Source organism: Pan paniscus, chromosome 3 (assembly GCF_029289425.2).
Source record: "Pan paniscus chromosome 3, NHGRI_mPanPan1-v2.0_pri, whole genome shotgun sequence".
Lineage (NCBI taxonomy): Eukaryota > Metazoa > Chordata > Mammalia > Primates > Hominidae > Pan > Pan paniscus.
The window spans coordinates 114144707-114168410 of record NC_073252.2 but is presented as its reverse complement, the minus strand read 5'-3'; positions in this window follow the sequence as shown (position 1 = coordinate 114168410).

Genomic DNA, 23704 nt, shown 5'->3' with positions numbered 1-23704 from the left:
AGGATTCCCTCTTTCTCTATCTTTTGGAATTGTGTCAATGGGATTGGTACCAATTCCTCTTTGAATGTCCGATAGAATTCAGCAGTGAATCCATCTGGTCCTGGACTTTTTTTTGCTGACAATTTTTAAATTACCATTTTAATATCACTGCTTGTTATTGGTCTGTTCCGCTTCTATTTCTTCCTGGTTTAATCTAGGGGTGTTGTATATTTCCAGGAATCTATCTGTCTCCTCTTGGTTTTCTAGTTTGTCTGCGTAATGGCCTTCATAGAAGGCTTGAATGATCTTTTGTATTTCTGTGGTATCGATTGTAATATTTATCATTTTATTTCTAATTGAGCTTATTTGGATCTTCTCTCTTCTTTTCTTTTCTCTCTCTTTTTTTTTTTTTTTTTTGTGGAGGGTGAGGGTGGTGGGTGGAGTCTCACTCTGTTGCCCAGGCTGGAGTGCAGTGGCGCGATCTAGGCTCACTGCAAGCTCCCGCCTTCCGGGTTCACGCCATTCTCCTGCCTCAGCCTCCCGCGTAGCTGCAACTACAGGCCCCGGCCACCATGCCTGGCTAATTTTTTGTATTTTTAATACAGATAAAGTTTCACCGTGTTAGCCAGAATGGTCTCGATCTCCTGGCCTCAGCCTCCCAAAGTGCTGGGATTACAGTCTCTTCTTTTCTTTTTTTAATCTTGCTAATGATCTATCAATTTTGTTTAACTTTTCAAAGAACCAGCTTTTTGTTTCATTTATCTTTGGTGTTTTTTTGTTTCAATTTCATGTAGTTCTGCTCTGATCTTTGTTGTTTCTTTTCTTCAATTGAGTTTGGGTTTGATTTGTTTTTATTTCTCTAGTTCCTTGAGGTATGACGTTAGAGTGTCTATTTGTGAAGCTTAGTTTTGCTGGATAGAAAATTCTTGGATGATAATTGTTTTGTTTAAGGAGGCTAAAGATAGGACCCTAATCCTTTCTAGCTTGTAGGGTTTCTGCTGAGAAATCTGCTGTTCATCTGATAGGCTTTCCTTTTTAGGTTATCTGATGCTCTTGTGTTGCAGCTCTTAAAATTATTTCTTTCGTTTTGACTTTAGATAACCTGATGACTATGTGCTAGGTGATTATCTTTTGCAAGGAATTTCTGGGGTGTTTTTGACCTTGTTGTAGTTGTATGTCTAGATCTCTAGCAAGACCAGGGAAGTTTTCCTCAATTATTCCTTCAAATATGTTTTCCAAACTTTTAGATTTCTCTTCTCCCTAAGGAAGGCTAATTATCTTTATATTTGGTCATTTAACACAGTCCCAAACTTCCTGGAAGTTTTGTTCATTGTTTTTAATTTATTTATTTGTCTTTGTTGGATTTGGTTAATTTGAACGCCTTGTCTTCAAGCTCTTAAGTCCTTTCTTCTACTTGTTCAACTCTATTGCTGGGACTTTCCAGTGTATTTTGCATTTCTCTAAATGTACTTTATTTCCAGAAATTGTGATGTTTTTATTCATGTTATTTATTTCTCTGGATACTTTTCCATCCATATCCTCCATCATTTTTTTTAAATTTCTTTAAGTTGGTATTTATGTTTCTCTGGTTCCTCCTTGAGTAGCTTAATAATTGACCTTCTGAATTCTTTTTCTGGAAATGCAGAGATTTCTTCTTGGTTTGGATCCATTGCTGGTGGGCTCGTGTGATCTTTTGGGGGTGTTAAAGTACCTTGCTTTGTCATATTACCAGAATTGTTTTTTTGGTTCCTTTTCATTTGGGTAGACTATATTAGAGGGAAGATCTAGGGCTCAAGGGCTGTTCAGATTTTTTTTGTCCCACAGGGTGCTCCCATGATATAGTGCTCTCTCCCTTCTTCTAGAGCTGGGGTTTCTTGCCAAACTTGCCAAACTGCAGTGATTGTTTTTTCTCTTCTGGGTGTCACCATCCAATGGAGCTACTGGGCTCTGGACTGTTGTTTGTAGTTTTGTTTAGTGTGCTGGTTTTTTGTTGGTTTTCCTCCAACCAGGAGGTAGCACTTTCAAGAGCATCAGCTGCAACAGGGTTGCCTGAATAAGTTTATCAGGCAGTGGGCAGAGCCATAGAGCTCCCAGGAAATTACGTCATTTGTTTTTGGCTGCCAGTGTGGGTAGAGAAAGACCATCACATGGAGGCGGGGTTAGGTGTGCCTGAGCTTGTACTCTACTTGTGTTGGGCTTGCTGTGGCTGCTGTGGGGGATGGGGTGTGGTTCTCAGGTTGATGGAGTTATGTCACCTAGCTCCCCCGCAGCCTGATAAGGCAGTCTCACTCGCACCATACCCCCGACAACAGCACTGAATTTATTTCCAGGCAGTCAGCAGGACTGAGAACTTGCCGCCAGCTACAAGCCTCCCAGCTGAGAAAGCAAACAGGGGCTTTTAGGTTTTGCTCCTCCCTGCCTGCTGTGATTTCTGTGCTGGCATCTGCACTCCCCCTTCACTCTCTCTCCTGGATTCTGTCCATGAAACTTCATATTTGGTGAAAATTGTTACAAAGTTCAGCTGGAGGTTTTTTTCTCCCTGTGGTCTTTTCCCAATTCCACTGACAGCCCTTCCCTGGGACCCCCGTGAGACAAAATCAGGAGTAGCTCCTTGGGGACCGAGACTGTCCACAGGGCTCTTCACACTGCTTCCTCTAACCCTATATTTTGCTCAGCTGTCTAAATTCATCTCAGCTCCAGGTAAGAGCAAATCCTTCTCCCGTGATCTGGATCTTTGGGTTACTCAGAGAAGGTGTGTGTTCATGAGTGGACATCCCCTTCTCACCCCCCCGACCCCCCACACACACATTTTGGGCACTCAACAGTTTTTTGGCTGTCTCACAGAACCTGCAGCAGCAAGCTACTTCCTTCAAAGGTCTCTGAATCAATCTTTTCATGTCATCATTAGACATAACTTCTCACCAAGTATTATTATGCCAAGAAAATTTTATTTCATGTTATTTTCTAAAAGTTTTATAGGTGTATTTTTTACATTTGATTCTATAATTAATTTTTGCTGTAAAGTGTGAGGATTAAGTTAAATTTTGTGGGAGGTTTTTGGTTTTTTTATTTTGCTTTTCCTATGGATATACAGTTACTCCAGGACTAGTTGTTGAAAAGCTACATTTACTCCATTACATTTCTTTTGTAGCTTTGCCAAAATTCATTTGGCTGCAATTCTATGGGTCTGTTTTTGGGTTTTCTATATTGTTCTATTAATCTATGTGTCTATACCATCACCAATACCACACAGTATGTGTTATGGTGGTTGTATAGTAGGCCTTAATATTAGGCAGAGTAATTTCTCCTACTTTATTTTTTTTTATAAATAAAATTTAGTTTTATAAACATGAACTTTTTCTCCATTTATTAAGATCTTTGACTTCTTCTGTTAGTGTTATACAATTTTCAGTATACAAATTCTATGTACTTTTGGTTAGATTACACCTGAATATTTCATCTTTTTTAGAGAATCTAAATGATTTGATAAATTTAAATTTAATAAACCATAGGTTCATTTTAAACGTATAGAAATGTAATTAATTTTTGTGTGTTTATCTTGTAACTTGTGGCCTTGATAGCTGAAGTTATTAATTCTAGTATTTGTAGGCAAATTCTTTGAGGTAACCTATGTAGACCATGTTATAACCTGGAAATATATGCCATACTCATTTTTCCTTCTAATAAGTATGACTTTTTAAAAAAATATTCTTTCTTTTTTTCTGAAATACGTTAACTGGAATTTCTAGTTCTGTTTTGAATAACAGTATTGAAGATGAGCACATGCTTTATTTTTTATCAGCGGAGGAAAGCATTTAGTCTTTAATCATTAAATATGATGTTAGCTGTAGTAAATATGATGTTAGCTGTTGGTATTTAATAAATTAATTTTTCTTAAGTAATGCCTTAATGAACTGCATTATTTATGGAAGATAAAAGTACATCATAACTATTATTCATTTTTCTATTGATTTTAAAGAAGCCACTTTTTCTATTCTAGTAATTTTCAAAATATCATAGTATTAACATTTTATAAGATTATCATCATACTTAAGCTGGCTCATGTGTTTAACATAATTATACTTTTATTATTTAATTAATAGAAACTAAATCATAAAAAATAGCAAAGCATGTATAACAAAGAAAATATAGGCTTTGCTATCTTATATCTACTGAAAAACCTTGGCCTTATATAAATGGAATTTATTTGTTTGTGAAATAAATAGTTTCCTCATATTTTGACCTCAGTGAAGCTTTATACAAGTAGAATAACCAATTTTGAATTATGGAATGCAGTTTTGTAAAATGAGCTTTGTTTTTTTTTCCTGTTACTACTTACCAGGAAGTCACAGCCACAAACAACAAGAAAAAATTAGATATTAATCTTCTTCTTAAAAAGTTGAGCTATCTTGCTTAAATTCAAGATAATTTTGAAGATCTTCTTAATGTTAGTATTATGGATAAACACTCATTCAAAGAAATAAGCCATCTTCATAGTTCAAGATTTTTATTTGCTTACATTTCTATATGGATGTGCTATTTTTGGTATCTTATGTCACTAATATTGGCAATGCAATATAATGAAACAAATATATGCCAATTCATTACACACATTAGATCAATTATTCAGGCTTACTATTTGTTCCTGTAGTACACATATGTGGTGTATGACCCAGGAGAACATCTCCCCTTTAAGGAATGAAACATGTGTTTCCCATTTGTTGGAAGTCTTCGCAGACAATAGCTCTCATTTGAGTCTCTCCTTGGAACCTCTTTTCAACTGAAGACAGCTTTTTTGCCCAAGAAAGATTACACATAATGAAAACTGTTGCAGGGGTAAATAATTTGAGCTAGCTTGCCTAAATTCAAGATAAGTCTAAAAAGCCATCTCAACTCTTGATCTCTTCATAGTATCTGCTGAGTCTTGGTGCAGCAATACGGCAGCTAAATCTCTCCTCTGCTCAATTATACTTCCTCCACTTCTATACTGGTGTTGATCTCATGAGTAATCATAAACTTTATATACAAACATAGAAACAACTGCAATAGCACCTGTGTGAATTGTTTCTTATAAAATAAAGTCCATCATTGTCTTCCAATGGCAATTAAAATTTGTATATGAAAAACTATACAGATGAAACTAAGAAAATTTCTAATAGCACCTACGAAAGTTCAGTAATGACCCCTACACAACTAAGAACATTAGAAACAATAGAATATAAGTCAGTGTGGAGTATCAGGAAATGAGATGGCAGAAGAAAATAAGTGCAATTTTTTTGCAGACAAAAATGTTTTATTATTCTCAAACTATATGCCAATGTAAAATACGTTAAAATTTATATATTGAGGCTTATAGTACATTAACTTTGCAGTAATTATCAATTACTCCCATACTTGTGTTTTTGTTCTGTTCTTCTTGTCAAAAGAAAAAAAAAAAAACATTATTTGTCCCACTGAATTTGGCCTATCCTGGAAATATCTTTTGACCAACAGAACGTGTGAAAATGACGTTGTGTGATCTCGGCTTAGTTTTTAAGATGCTTTGCAGTTTCCTTTATATCTATCCTCTTAGAAGTCAGTCAGCTGTCATGTAAAGAATTCTGACTTTCTAGTGAAGAGTAAGACCACTTATAGGGACCACAGAATGAACGACAACTTACATGAAAAGAGAGGTCTAGCCAACCCTCAGTCATTCCAGCAGCAATCCAGCTGAGATGGCAGATGTGTGAATGTAGGCACATGTCTGCCAGCCAACATCACAACATCACACGGAGCAGCAACAATCCATTTATGGAAAATCCAACTCAAAGTGGGGAACGATGAAGAAATAAATCATTGTGTTGAACCAGTAATTAATTTTACATCATCAGATAACTGAAATAATCACATGATAATCAATTGAAAAGTGTTTGTCTCAAATTTCTAAACCTAATAATTACCGAAAGACATATTCAGAAAGATGCGAACTGGTAAATGTGGCTACTGGATTTTCTTAAAATATAGATTTAATTTATTTGAGGAAAAAATATAATGAATTTATTCATCTACTATATAATGCTTTTGTTTAATTAAAATAAACTAAGGGTAAGGGCATATAACCCAGTTATAAGTTACAGGTCACACTACTGAATTCTTATAAACATGATATTTTTCACAGAAATATATAAAAAATATAATACCCTGCTTAACATATGGTAGCTGATACTTTTATTACCATTTACTCTACAGTGGAAAACTGCATATGGTCCTGGACATAGTCTATAAAAAAAACTTTAATCTTAACTCTGCTAAGTTATGAGAAGAACACTACAGAAGAGAGAAAAGAGGGCATATTTTAAAACTTGATAAAATTAAAAGAAAGAAAATAGTACTTGTTTGGGAGACTATCACCAACCTGAATCATGTCTGCCTTTGATTCTCTGTGCTTTGAATGTTCAAATAAATTTTCTCAGCCCATCTCTCCATCCCTTCTCAGCTCACTATCCCTAGCTGGTAGTTTCCACAAAATAATGTCCTTTATGTTACATCTTAGAGATGGAGACATTAACCTAAATTCTACAAGACAACAGCTGAAAAAAATTGCCTTATATAGTGGGTTCATTAATAGAAGTACATGTATGCTAACAGATGACTTACAGAAAATAATTCAGTAAGGTTGGCTATCTTTGAATCATATTACTTCAGCTTTATTGATTGCTACTATTTTAAGTCCTTGATTTTAACAGTTAGATATGAAGGAATATATACATTAGACTAAAAAGAAAGTTAATTTTAGAGAATAATGAGAATTACGGAACTTTGCATTAGTTCTTCTCTTTTAATACTGTTTTTGTTCTTATAGTTCCCTAATTCTCCACCATCTGCTGTTACTTTAATTGCTCATCAAGTATAGTGATCTTGGCATTAATGGAAACAACACATCTGTCCTAAACCTTTTTTCTTATATCCTTTATTCCTTCCATTGAAACTTTCAGTTCATTTATATAGAGCAATTACAGTCTTGTGTCACTTAAAGATGGGGATACAATTTGAGAAGGACTTTGTTAGGCAATTTTGTCTTTGTGGGAACATCATAGAGAATGCTTACACAAACCTAGATGGTACAGCCTAGTACAAATGTAGGATATGGCATTGTTTATTGTTCCTAGGCTATAAACCTGCACAGCATGTTACTGTACTCAATACTGTAGGCAACTGTAACATAATAATAAGTATTTGTATATTTAAACATAGAAAAGGTATAGTAAAAATATAGTATTATAATATTATGAGACCACTGTAATATATGCACATTGTTATTGATTTAAGCAATATTATGAAACAATAATTGTATATTAATTGAAATAAAATATTAAAATTACTCTAAAACTTCAGATAGTATTATAAAATATTTTAAATGGTCACCTTAAATTTAAACCAGGGTTTTTTTTTCCATCTACTTAAAATCTTAAATTGTTTTATGAAGAGGAATATTACTTTTCAATATAGCTGTTGTTATTGCAAACTTATATTCCTAAGGAATTTCATTAAAAATTAATATAAGTTGTTAAATTGAAGCACAAAGATTATGTTTAAAATGACTATAAATGATGCCGTACAATCTAATATCTGTTTTGGGAAATTTTCATTTCTCATAGTGATTGGAAGTGCAGGTATTATGGATGTCAATAAGTATAATGGAAGGCTAAGATAAGAATGTAAAGAAAAATAGTTACTTATTCAAGCAGTGAAATTGCAAAAGGAAAAAGAGAGATTCCTGTTTATTTACCCCAAGTATATCTTTTATCAGTCACACAGTAGCTGAATGTTCCCTACATAATTTTTTCCTTAGGAAATCCTCATGACAGTTGTATTTGTTGTAGGATTTAATTTAAAAAAAAAAAACTTTCATATGACCTACACTAACAAGCATTTGAAATATTTTCTAACTTTCCTAAGATATAAGTAAGGAGGCAAATGTAGCCTTCCTCTATATACACTTTATTTTACTTTAATTTTTAGACATAGTCACTTAAAACATTTATACAATAGAATACAACAGATGTCAAGATTCTGTTGATATTTATTAATATACTGTTAGGTGCTGCATTCTGCAAATATAGTTAAGAAAATTAAACATTAACATATTATTTATACTATCATTTAATGATCATTTTAATGGTAGAAACTATATTCTACACTTTAAGTATATTATATAATAAATACATGTAAGAAACCTAAAGACAAAATTTATCAACTTTTCAGATTTGTGAAGTGTATAGCTTTAACTCTTAAATAACATAACTAGGGTCATCCAACTAGTTAGTGTTAAAGCCATCTAGTGAGCAAAATATTTCTAACTGGAAATATTTGGCTTAGTCCCTTCCATTTTACATTTGGATCATCTAACTCCTAGGAAATTATTATTTTAATGTTTCAACCTAGAAACTCCTGAGGCAAGAAGTCAGGATCAGAGCATTTTTGCTATGATCCTCAACTAATCCTTAGGGTGATTCTAAAAGAATCATTTTAAACATTTTCCAACACTAAAAATTTTATTGACCTCAGCAGATCATCTAAAAATATAACAAGTATGTGCAGGATCATTGTTACTTGGATCATAAGCTTGTTCTTTTTTTGTTTCCCTTAGCCTAGTTGTTTCAGGTTGAATCCTTCAAACATCAGTTGATAATTGACTACTCATTCAGTGGCCAAGGCACAACATTGCTACTTTTATGGTGTGTGTATGTACATGTGTGCGTATGTGTGTGCTTGTTGTATATATGCCTCCGTGTGATCACTGACTTCTGGAATTCACATTAGGATAAATGAATGGTAAAACTAATTGCTTCTAATAGCCCTTCCCTGAACATACCTACTACAGTCTCAGAGTGCCCACCAAATCTCATCTCAAATTATAATCCTCATAATCCCCATGTGTCAAGGGAGAGACCTGATGGGAGCTGATTGGATCATGGGGGTGGTTTCACCTATGCTGTTCTCATGATAGTGAATGAGTTCTCATGGGATCTGATGGTATTACAAGGGGCTCTTCCCCTTCGGTCTCTCTCTCCTGCCACCATGTAAAAAAGGTGCTTGCCTTCTCTTCACCTTCCACCATGATTGTAAGTTTCCTGAGGCCTCCCCAGTCATAGAAAACTGTGAGTCAATCAAACAGTTTGGAGGGCTCAGAAGAAGACAAGAAGATAAAGGAAACTTTGCAATCTCTTAGAGACTTATTGTATGGATTTGACCAAAGTGCTGATAGTGATGTGGGCAATGAAGTTCAGAATGAGGTGGCCTCAGATGGTAATGAGGAACTTATTGGGAACTGGAGCAAAGGTTACCCTTGCTATGCTTTAGCAAAGGAACTGGTGGTATTCTACCCCTGTCAACAGCGGAAAAGGTCTGTGGAAGTTTAAACCAGAGAGGGATGATTTAAGGTATCCGATGGAAGAAATTCCTAAACAGTAAAGTGTTCAAGAGGTCACCTGGCTTTTTCTAAAAGTATAGAGTCATAAGCATTCACAAAGACATAATTTGAAATGGAAACTTATATTTAAAAGGGAAACAGAGCATAAAGCCTTGGAAAATTTACTGCCAGATCATGTGGTAGAAAAGGAAAACCCATTTTCTGGGGAGAAATTCAAGCCAGCTGCAGAAATTTGCATAAGTAAGGAGAAACCAAATATTAACTGTCAAGATAATGAGAAAAATGTCTCCAGGGTTTTCTTACCTCTGCATGGCAGCCCCTCCCATCACATGCTTGGAAGTCTAGGAAAAATGGTTTGGTGGGCTAGGCCCAGGGCCCTGCTGCTCTGTGCAGCCTCAGGATGTGGTGCTCTGGGTTCCAGCTGCTACAGCTCCAGCTATGGCTAAAAGGGGCCAGGGTAAGCTCAGGCCATTGCCCCAGTGTGTGTTGGCCCCAAGTTTCAGTGGCTTCCACATGGTGTTGGGCCTGACAGTATACAGAAGACAAGAGTTGAACTTTGAGAGTCTCTGCCTAGATTTCAGAGGATATATGGAAATTCCTAGGTGTCCAGGCAGAAGTCTGCTCAGGGGTGGAGCTCTCATGGAGGAGCTCTACTAGGCCAAGGCCAAGGAAGAATGTGGGGTTGGAGCCCCCACACAGAGTCCCCACTGGAGCACTGCCTGATGAAAAAAAGGCCACTGTCCTCCAGATCTCAGAATTGTAGATCCACCAACAGCTTGTGCCGTGTGCCTAGAAAAGCCTCAGGCACTCACTCCAGCCTGTGAAAGCAGCTGCAGGGGCTGAACCCTGCAGAGCCACAGAGTTGAAGCTGCTCAAGGCGTTGGCAGCCTACCCCTTGCTTCAGCGTGCCCTGGATGTGAAACATGGAGTCGAAGGAGATTATTTTGGATCTTTAAGATTTAATCAGTGTCCTAACAGGCTTTGAATTTGCGTGGGTACTGTAGCTCCGTAGTTTTGGCCAATTTCTCCCATTTGTATTGGGAACATTTACCCAATGCTTGTACCCCCATTGTATCTTGGAAGTAACTAACCTGTTTTTTATTTTACAGGCTCATAGGTGGAAGGGACTTACCTTATCTTAGATGAGATTTTGTACTTAGACTTTTGAGCTAATTCTGGAATTAGATAAGATTTGGGAGACTGTTGGGAAGGCATTATTGGTTTTGAATTGTAAAAAGGATATGAGATTTGTGAGGGGCTATGGGCAGAATGATATGGCTTGGCTTTGTGTCCCCACCCAAATCTCATCTCAAATTGTAATCCTCACATGCTGAGGGAATAACCTGGTGGGAGACAATTGGATCATGGGGATGGTATCCCCCATGCTGTTCTCATGGTAGTGAGTGACTTCTTACCAGATCTGATGGTTTAAAAGTTTCACTTCCCTCTTCACCCGCTCTCGCTCTCCTGCTGCCATGTGAGGAACATGCTTGCTTCCCCTTCACCTTCCACCATGATTATAAGTTTCCTGAGACCTCCCTAGCCCTGTGGAACTGTTTCTTCATAAGTTACTTTTATGAAGGTAACTTAACCTTCATAAAGCTTAAGTTAAATTAAACCTTTTTCTTCATAAGTTACCCAGTCTCAGGCAGTTCTTTATACCCATGTGAAAATGGACTAATACAATACCATCATTTTTCTAATCTCTGTCTTCCTTTGTCACCCTCTTACACAGGCAGAGTCCTAGGAGTCTGAAGATACTAATTCGTGAATCTGATATAAAGAAAGTATTATTTATTCTTCCACTCAGAGCTTTACTGAGGATAAAAGAGTAGAAAAAATATCAGAGAGGTAATTGTAAAAATAATACTTTTACCATTCAACTGCACTGGCCTGATAATAAGCACATTTACAATATTAGGTATCTAAGAAATGGCACATGTGTTATTTCACAAGATTCTATATAACCATATTATATAATATATAATAAGTTAAAGTAATTTCAACATGTACAGAATTAAAATATTACTGTATTAAGTAGTGATAAAATAATAGATGTAAGAAAACATAATGGGGAAAATAATATTTCTAATAAAATTATTTCAGGATCCTGATGTCAGTCTAATGGAAGTTGTCCTGTGAAATTATTTCTGGAAGAGATAAAGTAGGGTTTGATGTATCATGTATGGCATTTTCTTATTTTACTAATAAATGGCTGAGTAACATTGGCAAATATATATATTTCTAAACGTAGAAATGAAGGTGGTTATACCATATAGGTTTGCTTGTTTCTCTAATAATAGATAACATGTATTAAAAACTAATTTCATATTAAAGCCTGGATGTAAGCATTTTTATGCAAACCATGATAGCCCTATGAAGTATTTTACCATTATTATTCCCATTTTACCGGTGAATGGCATAGGTTGGTCTACCATACAGTTAGTAAATCACAAAGATATGAATCCCTGCAGAATAATCTTGGGCCCATGCCTAGAACATAATGTTATTTGATAGAAATAAAATCTCAGGCTAAAATACAAGCAACTTATTGTCCGGGCGCAGTGGCTCACGCCTGTAATCCCAGCACTTTGGGTGGCCGAGGTAGGCGGATCACGAGGTCAGGAGATCGAGACCATCCTGGCTAACACGGTGACACCCCCTCTCTACTAAAAATACAAAAAATTAGCTGGGAGTGGTGGCAGGCGCCTGTAGTCCCAGCTACTCGGGTGGCTGAGGCAGGAGAATGGCATGAACCCGGGAGGTGGAGTTTGCAGTGAGCTGAGATCGTGCCACTGCACTCCAGCCTGGGTGACAGAGCAAGACTCTGTCTCAAAAAAAAAAAAAAAAGGAAAGGAAAAAAAAAAGGTGGAACTTATTCGTTCTTATTGTAATTATTCTTTGCAATTCTTTTCTCAAAAACATTGAAGAATTGACATTTTCTCTAACATCTCTCACTCTGTCTGTGAGAAAATCAAATGAAATTTGCTCCCTTTATAAATTATTTCTTGTTCTAACTTCATTTTATAGCCCAGTACAAAGTATCTAAAATAAATAAAAAACAGATTAAATATATAAATTAAGTACAGTGTACCCTTTTTTCTGCTTAATTGCATAAAAAACCACACCTTACTTGAACTACAGTGACATCTTGTGGCCTAAAGTGTTTGATTTCTTTTATATATAAATCATTGTTTTTGTTTTCTGATTCTCTTCAGTTCTAAGTTTTAAAGCAGGTAGTTTTCATTCAAGAAAATTCCATAGGCATAAATTCTGAACAATCACTAAATATTCCATAAATAAAATATTAAATCGGGAAAAAATTAATAACAAATATGGCTAAGAATAATTGCTGCCCTAGGTTTTTTTTTCAGAGTAGTGTGTTTAACTTGAAGTATATTTTATTTTTAAAATATGTGGGAAAAACTCATGTCACTTCATTTAAAATTGGAGACAAGTAGTTTCAATCATTTTGCTATTTTTGTGTAATTAAAAAGGAATCAATTTTTTTTAAATGGTAAATATGATCCCAATATCTGCACGTTAAAAACATTTTTCTTCTATGGAATGCACATCATCTTTTTAATGTGTAACTTTTAGTTTTATTCTTTAAATACATACTAATAAATAAATTGAAGTTATGATTTCCTCAAGCCTCTGCTTTCTTCAGTTGTTTCAGTATTTGCCAGATGGCTTCTGATTATTTTCACTGTTCCCCAGGGTACCATATTAAACACATTAAATCACATCTTCAAAATTTAAAGAGGAAGTATAATTGCACCTCAAAAGCTCTTATTATACATCTTACAAAAGTGTAATTATGAATTAAACAGTATTATCTTGAATATACAGAGAGCTGCGGTTTGTAAAGCTAATTTGTAAAGAAACAAAATAATGGTGATATACAATTTAAACTAATTTATTTATGTATGTTATACATATGGTATTCAAAATTAATTTAAAATAATGGTTAACTAGTTAACTCATTTCATATGATAAAGTATATATTGAGTTTAATAATGTGTATCTAAACCTATTTCTGCTGTATTGTCATTTAAGTTTTAGAAAACAATTAGTTCATTATGAAAAGTCTAAGATATTCTTCTCAGCAGTAGCAGTACATATTGATTTCTATAATTCTGTTGTTTTTGTTCTAATTTTAGTATATGTGCTACTGAAGCAAACACTGTTGTTCCATCGTATAGCATCTATTCTACAAATTGCAAAATGAGTGTAGCTCTTTTCGTAACTAGAATAAGTAAAGGTAATAGATTATATGTATACTAATTATCATTGCAAATATAAATATGTCAACAACAAAGCATTATTTTGTGTGGCTTGTAAATGAGTGCTTCACAAGTATTGGGACACTAGGTTAGTTAACAGCCAATTTTGGTACCTCTTCTAATTGATAACTGAAGAAAGGCTTTTAACCTTAGTATGTTCTAGATTAATTACATGAATTAACCCAAAAGTCTACTTTCACTCTCTGGGATACTATTAACTTTAACATAAACCTAGAGTAAATTATAAATATCAAGCAGATATATAATTGTTGCTACTATATCTACCCATTTTTTACTAGAATATTGGTAAAATCTGCATGCATGTTGGCTAAGGACAAAGGTATGTTCCCCCAGATAAGAACCTACTATTCTCTATTTTTAATGTCCCAAAATAATGTATATTTAATGATTTTATTACTTTCTATATTTACTCCATAAATCAGGAATTATTCTTTAAATAATTTCTGAAAAAATTTTAAACCGTGATTTTTAATATAATTATTTCAACATGCTATAATATGCATTTTAAACAAATCTTACACAATTCTTCTTAAGACATAGGGAGAAATAGGAATAATAAATGTATATTATTAATAGTAGTCTTTTATTTATTGAAGTATATGTTACATTCTCAAGTTTTATTGTGGTCTAATTGATAAAAATTACAAATTACATGTAGTTGTATAAAATGTGATAATTTTATAAATGTATACATTATGAAGTGATTACCACAATCAACATAATACATCTATCACCACAAATAGAATAAAACAAGTAAAGTAATTTATTTTGAGGACTAATTTCTTTTCATATTGCAATTGCTATAATGAGACAAATTATAATAACCTTTTCTGGTTCTGATGCTTTATAAATATAGTACTTTTAAAAATTTCTAGCATTATTTATGTATCATATTACAATCATACTTTAATAAATAATACTTTAATAAATAAGCAAACTGAAGCTAATATGTGTTATCTTGCTTGAGGTCACAAAGTTTCTAGGTTTTCAAAAATATAATTCATTCTGAGTTGCTTCACCACAAAAGCTTGATCTCTTTTTATTCTATATTGCTTGCTTTTCTCTCATCATGTCTCTTGAACATATTTAAGTTTATGAAATTAATTGAGAAAAATTTAGGTCAGCATTCCAGTTGATATACAAACAACAATAATGACTCATAATATCCTTATAAAAATAAGCCTTTGTGTGATCACTTAAATATTTAGCACTTTAAAATCTTCCTAAAATCTTCTTCAATATGACTGGGCATTCAAAAATATGACTTAACGTTACATAATGGCTGTAGATGTGGGTGTTTATTGAAAACCTTCAAGAATTTCTTTATTTGATAATTTTCCAATCACATAAATATCATATAAATTATTATGTATCTTATTCTGGACCTGCAAATATTCTACATTTACATATATATTTGATTTCCCATGTATTTTATTATAAAGTTTTCTAATTTTCACTATATTATAGTATCTTTTATTTAATTCTGTGCATAGTATACACTGTTTAATTTTACATTTATTTATATTTATATTTACATCTAATTTCTATTTTAAATCTATAGAGGTAATAAAATTAATTTATACTGATTGTGAAAAAAAGGTTGAATATTTTGACTTGTGTTTTTGTCTATGCTTTTAGAAATGTAGATTGGCTAGTCCTTCTTGTTTTTAGGGTATACACACACACAAACATACGAACTTCACAAAGAGAGAGGGAGGTTAAATGGTAAAAGGTGAGAAATTTTAAAAATATATGAAAAATGTGAGACTATATTAAGAAATGATGAGTCTGGATACATGTAAAAGTTATACATGAAGAAGTAGAAAATATCTATCAATGAAAAAATTGCTTTTAAACTTTATAAAAGCTATATTTTCAAAATATATCTGAGATTTATTTAAAGAGAACACATGGCCAGACGTGGTGGCTCACGCCTGTAATCCCAGCACTTTAGAAGACCTACCAAGGCTCATGGATCACCTGAGGTCAGGAGTTCGAGACCAGCCTGGCCAACATGGCGAAACCCCATGTCTACTAAAAATACAAAAAAAAAAAATTAGCCAGGCATCGTGGCGGGCATCTGTAATCCCAGCTACTAGGGAGGCTGAGCAAGAGAATCGCTTGAACCTGGGAGGCAGAGGTTGCAGTGAGTCAAGATCACGCTATTGCACTCCAGCCTGGGCAACAAGAGCAAAACTCGTCTCAAAAAAAAAAAAAGAACACATTCAGCAATCTAAATATAATTTACATTCTTATGCTGATGACCATGATTATAGAAGAAGTTAGAAGTAAATAAATATATTAATGAATAAATAATTTTATGGTACAAGAAATAAAGGCATAAAGCCAATATCTCTTTTCATTTACATTTTTTCCTGTAATCAAAAGGAAAGACTCACTTCTATAACCGGATGTGTAATACTTTGCATCCAAATAAGAAAAATCTACAAAACTGAGGAAAAGCATCTGTTAAAAGATTTTATGTTGCGGTATGCACAGGTCCAAGTGCATTGATGGTTCATGGCAAAGACTTAGGTTTTCTTGCAGCATCTGGATATTTCAGGAAAAAATATAAGTAGATCTGTTTCTGAATAACTTAGGAATTGGCAAACTGGATAATAGGGAATCAATTTGGATAACAGTGAATTTTAGAGATTTAGATAATAAATTTAAATAATAGTGAATTTTATTTATTAATATTAATTCACTGTGAATAGTAATAGTGAATTTTTGATATTTAGAAATATACCTATATTATTTATGTTTACAAATTTAAATGCATGAATTTGGACTTAGATATTTTATTTTAATTTTTAAAACCACCTTAATAATGTATGATTGACACAAAAAGACATAAATATTTATTATATGCAGCTTGATAAGTTTGGAGATAAGTATGCACATGTAAAATCATTACCACAATCTATGCCATAAACTTATACATTACCTCCAAAAGTTTTCTCCCACACTCTTCAGTTATTGTTGTTATTATTACAGTGATAAGGACATTTAACATAACATCTAGCCTCTGGGCACATTTTTAAGTATACAAATGATATTGTTAACTATAGACTCTATGCAACGCAATAGATCTCCAGGGCTTACTCTTTTTGTATAACTGCAACTTTTTAAACTTTGGCTAATAAATCTTCATTTCCCCCTCCCCTCAGTCCCTGGAAACCACTATTCTAGCATCTACTTCTATGAGTTTGATTATTTTAGATTTTTCTCATATAAATGGGATCTTGTAGCATTTGTCATTCTGTTTCCGGTGTATATCACTCAGCATAATGTCTTCCAGATTTATCCGTGTTGTAGCAAGTGGTAGAATTTACTTCTTTGTAAAAACTGAATAATATTCAATTGTATGTATATACCGTATTTTCTTTCTGCATTCATCCATTGATAAACATTCCGGTTGCTTTCATGTTTTCCCTATCGTGAATAATGCTGCAATGAACATGGGAGTGCAGATATCTTTTTGAGATCCTGATTCAATTTCTTGAATGTATATACAGAAGTGGGATTGCTAGATTATATGATAATTTCATTTATAATGTGGCGGGGAACATCCATCCTTTTTTTCCATAGTTGTTGCACCAATTTGCATTTCTATCAACAGTATATAAGGGTTCCCTTTTCTCTACATCCACAACAATATTTGTTATCTGGCTAGGTGCAGTGGCTCATGCCTATAATCCCAGCACTTTGGGAGGCTGAGGTGGGCAGATTTCTTGAGTGCAGGAGTTTGAGACCAACCTGAGAAACATGGCAAAACTCTGTCTCTACAAAATAAATAAATAAATAAAAATATTAGCCAGGTGTGGTAGTGCACACCTGTAGTTCCAGGTACTCAGGAGGCTGAGGTGGGGGATCGTTAGAGCCAGGAGGTCGAGGCTGCAGTGACCTATGATTGTGCCACTGCACACCAGCCTGGGCAACAAAGCAAGACCCTGTCTAAAAAAAACAAAAGTTATCTTTTGTAATTGGTCCCTCATCATACACCATACACAAAAATCAACTTAAAATGAATTAAACAATAATATGTGAAGGATTAATAAAATTCCTAGAAGGAAACACAGGAGAAAACTTCTTGACATTGGTCTTGACAATGATTTCTTGGATATGACAACAAAAGCATAAACAGCAAAAACAAATACACACAAATGGAGCTATGTCAAACTAAAACATTTTCTACACTTCAAAGGAAAAAATGAACAAAATGGAAATTCACCTATAAAAATGAAGAAAATATTTGTAAATCATATATCTGCTAAAGGGTTAATACCTAAAAAATATAAAGAAGTCCTATAATTCAATAGAATAAAAACAAACATACCAATTTAAAAATAGACAAAATAATTAAATAAACATTTCTCAAAAAAAGACATACAAATGACCAATGAGTTTATGAAAAGGTACTCAATGTCACTCACTATCAGGGAAATGTAAGTCCAAAAACCACAAGGATTTATCACTTCATAACCAACAGAGATTATTATTGGACCTATATATTTTAAAAGGAAGACTGTATCTGGGCATATGAATACTATAAAGAGTATTAGGTACTATTAATCACCTTTTCTTTCCTGTACCATATGCTATAATTTACTGTAAAGAGCACTACTCTATCGTAACAGGACTATCATTTTAATTAGACTCCAGTGTGACTTATGTGGACATTTATGTTTTTCTACACATGGTTACATGTGGTGATGTGAGTGAGAGTTTTAAAAGTGCGTAATTTATATGTATTAAACAAAAAAAAAATTAGAGAAAGAAAAAATAAATACTGTAACTTGATTTTTCAAAACTAACTTAAATGCAAACACCAAGTGTGGATTTATTTTGTTAGAACATTGTGGGTGTTTAGGCAGAGGAGGATGTAAAAACAAATTGCTATTTTTTTAATTACAAAAATATTACAAGATCTTAGAAAAAATATGTATGAGAACATAAGAAGAAATAAACCAGTAGTGCTATATATAGAAATTTTAAAAGTAAAGTAACACTATGTTCTAAATTTTGAACATCTTGATAAAATAGGCACATTTCTAAAGAAAAATAGAAATGTCCAAAAATCTGTGAGTAAAATATACTTAATAGTTAATAATTGAAAGATATCAAAGAAACACATTAAAACTTCACAATTTAGATTATCTTTAGCATGGATGATTCATAAACATATTACCACACTATCCTTAAGTAAACTATTCCAGGAGTAACATAAAGAATACTCATAATGTATTGAATAAAACTAGCAAAGTGTTTATTACAAAGCTGATTAATCAATTATAAAAATTTAAAACAATTCCTGTAAACTACTTATGAATGAATATAGATATAACATTGGTAATTAAAAAAACTATAATGAGGCTACACCACTAAAGTAAAAGTTACCTAAATAATGCAATAATTATTTAGTAGGAGAGAAAGAATACATAATATAAACAAGAGGGCTAAAAGTATTATTAAAATGTAGCATGCACTTATTAGAGTACATGCTGAGACAGGATATATAAATTATAAGAACAGAGGGACTCAAAAAATAAATCTAAGAAGTCTTTATTAAGAATACAAGGAATGCCTCATAACAACATAAAGCTAATATTGTTTTATAATAGATATTTTTATTGGGAATTATTAAGAACAACTTAATCATTTAATTTCTAAAGAACCTCTTATCAATAAAAAATAAGATATCTGCACATCGAATTTTGTAGAAAGTCTGAGAATCTTAGATCACTACAGAAGAAAATGTAATAAAAACATTTGTGATGTAAGTTACCACAAGATAGAAGTCTATGGAACATAAACATTTAAGCAATAGTTTAATAGAAAATATGAATAGGGAATAATTTTATTGAAAAGAATGCAAAAAACACCAAAATATTTCAAAATGTTTTAGCTATATAAAGGAAATTAATGTACTAAAATATTTAAATTAAAACTTGAACAAAGGAAAGATGTGCCATGTTTCTATCTAAAACAATTGACATTTATAAAGGTGCTAATTACCCAAGATAAATGTATATATATATATATATATATAACTACTATAGAAAATAATTTAACAGACATTTATTAAAGTTTGAATACTAGTTTTATAATTATTATGTTGTCCTTAGTGGTTGGGAAAAACTAAAATTCAATCAGTGGTCAAAAATCAAAACAAAAACATTCTTGACAAAAATGGTAAGCCTGCAATGACTAATGACTTTGTACACATAGAATATTCTAGTAATGTACCCAGGAACTAAAAGTTAATACTTCAAAACTCACTTCAGAAAAAGTTATATTACTAGAGATAAAAAGAGGAAATACATAATAATGCAGTCAATTCTTCAAGAGAACATAAAACTCCCAAATGTGAATGCACCTATAGCCCAGAACTACAGAATACAAGTACCAAAACTCACAGAACTAGAAATAGAAATAAACCAATCAATTATTATGGTTGGAAACTTCAACACTTCTTTCTTATTAACAGAACAAGTGGACAGAAAATCAGTAAGCATAAAGAAGAAACAAACTATGTCATTAAACAATTTGACCTAATTGATAATTGTAAAACACGTCAACATCAGGAGAATATATGTTCTTATTCTTTTTAATTATACATGGACTATTCACTAAAAACAAAAACAAAATCATATGTTGGTCCATACAAAAAACTTAGTGCACTTTAAAAACATGAATCATAAAAAGCATATGTTTAGAACGTGATGGAAATAACCTAGAAATCAGTAGGAGAAAGAAAATGGAAATACTCCAAATATTTTATAATTATACTCGAAACAAACTAGTAGGTGTAAACCTAATAACATTTAAAAGATATTTATTTCAGAAACTGCAAAACACTGATAGAAGCAATCAAAGAAGATCTAAGTAAGTGGAGAGACATGCTGTGTTCATGGGTCAGAAGACTATGAATAACCAAAATGTCAAGTCTACTCAAATAGACATACAGATTTAAGACAATTTCTACTAAAACCTCAGAAAGTTTTTTTAGATATAAATAGGATTTTTCTAAAGCATTTAGGGAAAGACATTAAAAAAAAAACTTGAAAGTAAACAATTTTGAAAAAAAATATAGTGGAAACAATCAATTTACATGAATTGAAGCCATATAGCTATAGTAGTCATCCTATGTGTTATTGGTGAAGAAATAGACCCATAGATTAATAAAATAGCATAGAGAACCCAGAAATAGTGCCACTTCAGTACAGCCAACTGATTTGGACAAAGGTAAAAAATCAATGCATTGGATGGAGGACAACATTTTCAACATATGGTGCTTTATTAATTGAATATCCTTAGCCATTCCCCCATCAAACCCTTACTTAAATCTCACATCTTATTAAAAATAATAAAAATCTTGGGTAAAAAGATTTAAATTTAAATACAAACCTACAAAACTTTTAGGAAATAACATCAGAGAAAATCTTCAGGACCTAGATCTTGGTGAAGGGTTCTCAGACATGACACTTAAAGAACTATACATAAAAGAAAACCAATCTAAATTTCATTTCATCAAAATTGAAAATTTTTTTCTGCAAAAGTCCATACAAAGAGAATGCAAAAGAAAAAACAACATTGTTGTAGGTTTGGGGTTTGCAAACATTTTTTCCCATTCTTGTGATATCAACAATGAAAAAATACTTATTTCTAAAACATATAAAGAACTCTCAACGTTAACCAACCTTTTACATGGGTTTCTGAGTTCTCTATTCTCTTTTATACATACAGATCCATACATACAGAGAATTTTATAGCTGCTCCACAAAACAATCATTTACTTATAGTGTTCAACATACACTTATCCCTTAAGGCTAAAATCACCTATGCCTTAGCAATTAAATTTACCCAAGGGGAGAAAAACTTGTTTACATACAAAAAGTAACACAAAACGTTTAGAATTGTTATTATTCATAATTTTTCAAAGTCCATGAAAATAACCCGAATGTCCATCATAACTGAATGGTTTTCATGCTGTGAATAGTTCTTGTGGATGAATTTCTAGCATGTATATTAAGGGAGAGAATACATTCTAATATATTCATATGGTAAATATAAACAATACAATAAAATAAACTGGGTGAAGCAAAACAAAACAGACACAAATAACTACACACCATGTAATTTCATTTCTGTGACACTCTACAATTACAATGTTGTAGGGTTGGAAATAAGGTTAGTGGTTTTTAGGGGCTGAGTGTAGAGAGTAGTGAATGGCAACTAATGTGTGTGGATGGTATTTTTTCATTGATTGAAACATTCTACATATTGATTATATGATTAAAGAACTGTATATGTTTGTCAAAATTCATCTAAACGTACTTCTAAAAATATTGAGTTGACTGTGTATAAACTAAACATCAATAAGAAAAATAGCCTCAAACTTATAATTCATCAATTATTTTGACTGTTTTTGAATTTCAATTGAGAGAAGTGTTTATATAATATCACCTTAAGGATATTCTGTACTTTGTTCTTCTACATAACACATATATTTTTGTATATCTATATTACAATTTTTAATCTTTCAATTTTTTTTGTTTTGCATTTTGATAATTTAAAGAAATATTTTAAAAACTTCAATAAAAGCATTTTTCAACTATTGTGGCTGCTTTCATTTCATAATTACCCTGTAGGACCAGGTGAAGCTTTCCTCTGAGATCACCCCATATCTAGCTTTCGCCATTTTTATGTCCTGCCATCTCTACTCCTTTGCTGCTGTTTCTTTCTTTGTTTCTTTCCTTCCTTCATGTCTAGCTTTCTCTATTTTTATGTCCTACCATCTCTACTCTTTTACTAATCCTTCCTTCTTTCCTTCCACCCGTCCTTCCTTCCTTCCTTCATTCCTTCCTTTTCCCTTCCTTCCTTCCTTCTCTGTCTCTCTCCCTCTCTTTCTCTTTCTTTCTTTCTTTTTCCTTCTTTCTTTTTCTTTCTTTCTTTCTTTCTTTCTTTCTTTCTTTCCTTCTTCTTTCTTTCTTTCCTTCTTTCTCTTTCTCTTTCTTTCTTTCTTTCTTTCTTTCTTTCTTTCTTTCTTCTTTCTTTCTTTCTTTCTTTCTTTCTTTCTTTCTTTCCTTCTTTCGTTTTCTTTCTTTCTTTCTCTTTGAAAGTGTCTCAATCTGTCACCAGGCTGGAGTACAGTGGTGCAATCACTGTAGCCTTGACCTTCCAACTCAATGGATCCTCCCACCTCAGCACCCGAGTGGCTGGGACTACAGGCATGTACCACCACACCTGGCTATATTTTTTCCTTTACTATTTTGTGTGTGTGTGTGTGTGTGTGTGTGTGTGTGTGTGTGGAGATGGGGTCTCATTCTGTCGTCCAGGCTGTCCTCAAACTTCTGGGCTCAAGCGATCCTCCCATCTCAGTCTCCCAAAGTGCTGGGATTACAGGTGTGAGCCACTGCCCCCAGCCCTTTACTGATTTTTTCATGGAAACACTTCCTTAACAAATCATTTCAAAGGAATATGACCTAAGATAGTTGGTACTGAAAATTATCTCAGCAGTGAATATTAAGAGTGGAATTATTTAATCAATATATTGATTTCATTTCATTTGGTTATATGCTCAAAAGATGAATTGCTGAATCATATAGTAGATCTTCTTTTAATTTTTCATGGAACTGTTGTATCATTTTCCATAAAGAAATCTATGATTTACATTCCTACCAGTGTGCATGGGTTACCTTTTCTCTATATCTTTGCCAACATTTGTCATATTTTTTCTTTCTGATTATAGCCATTCTAACAGATAAAAACAGGTAAAATATCAATATATCATTGTGGTTTTAGTTTGCATTTCTCTCATGAGTATTGATGTTGAGCATTTTTTCATATATCTGTTAGCCATTTGTATTTCTTTTATTGAGAAAGGTCTACTCAGATCCTTTGTACATTCTGTAAACAGGTATACTTTTTTTTTTTTGCTACCGAGTTGAGTATATTTTAGATGTTAGCTGCTTATCAGATGTAAAGTTTGCAAATATTTTTC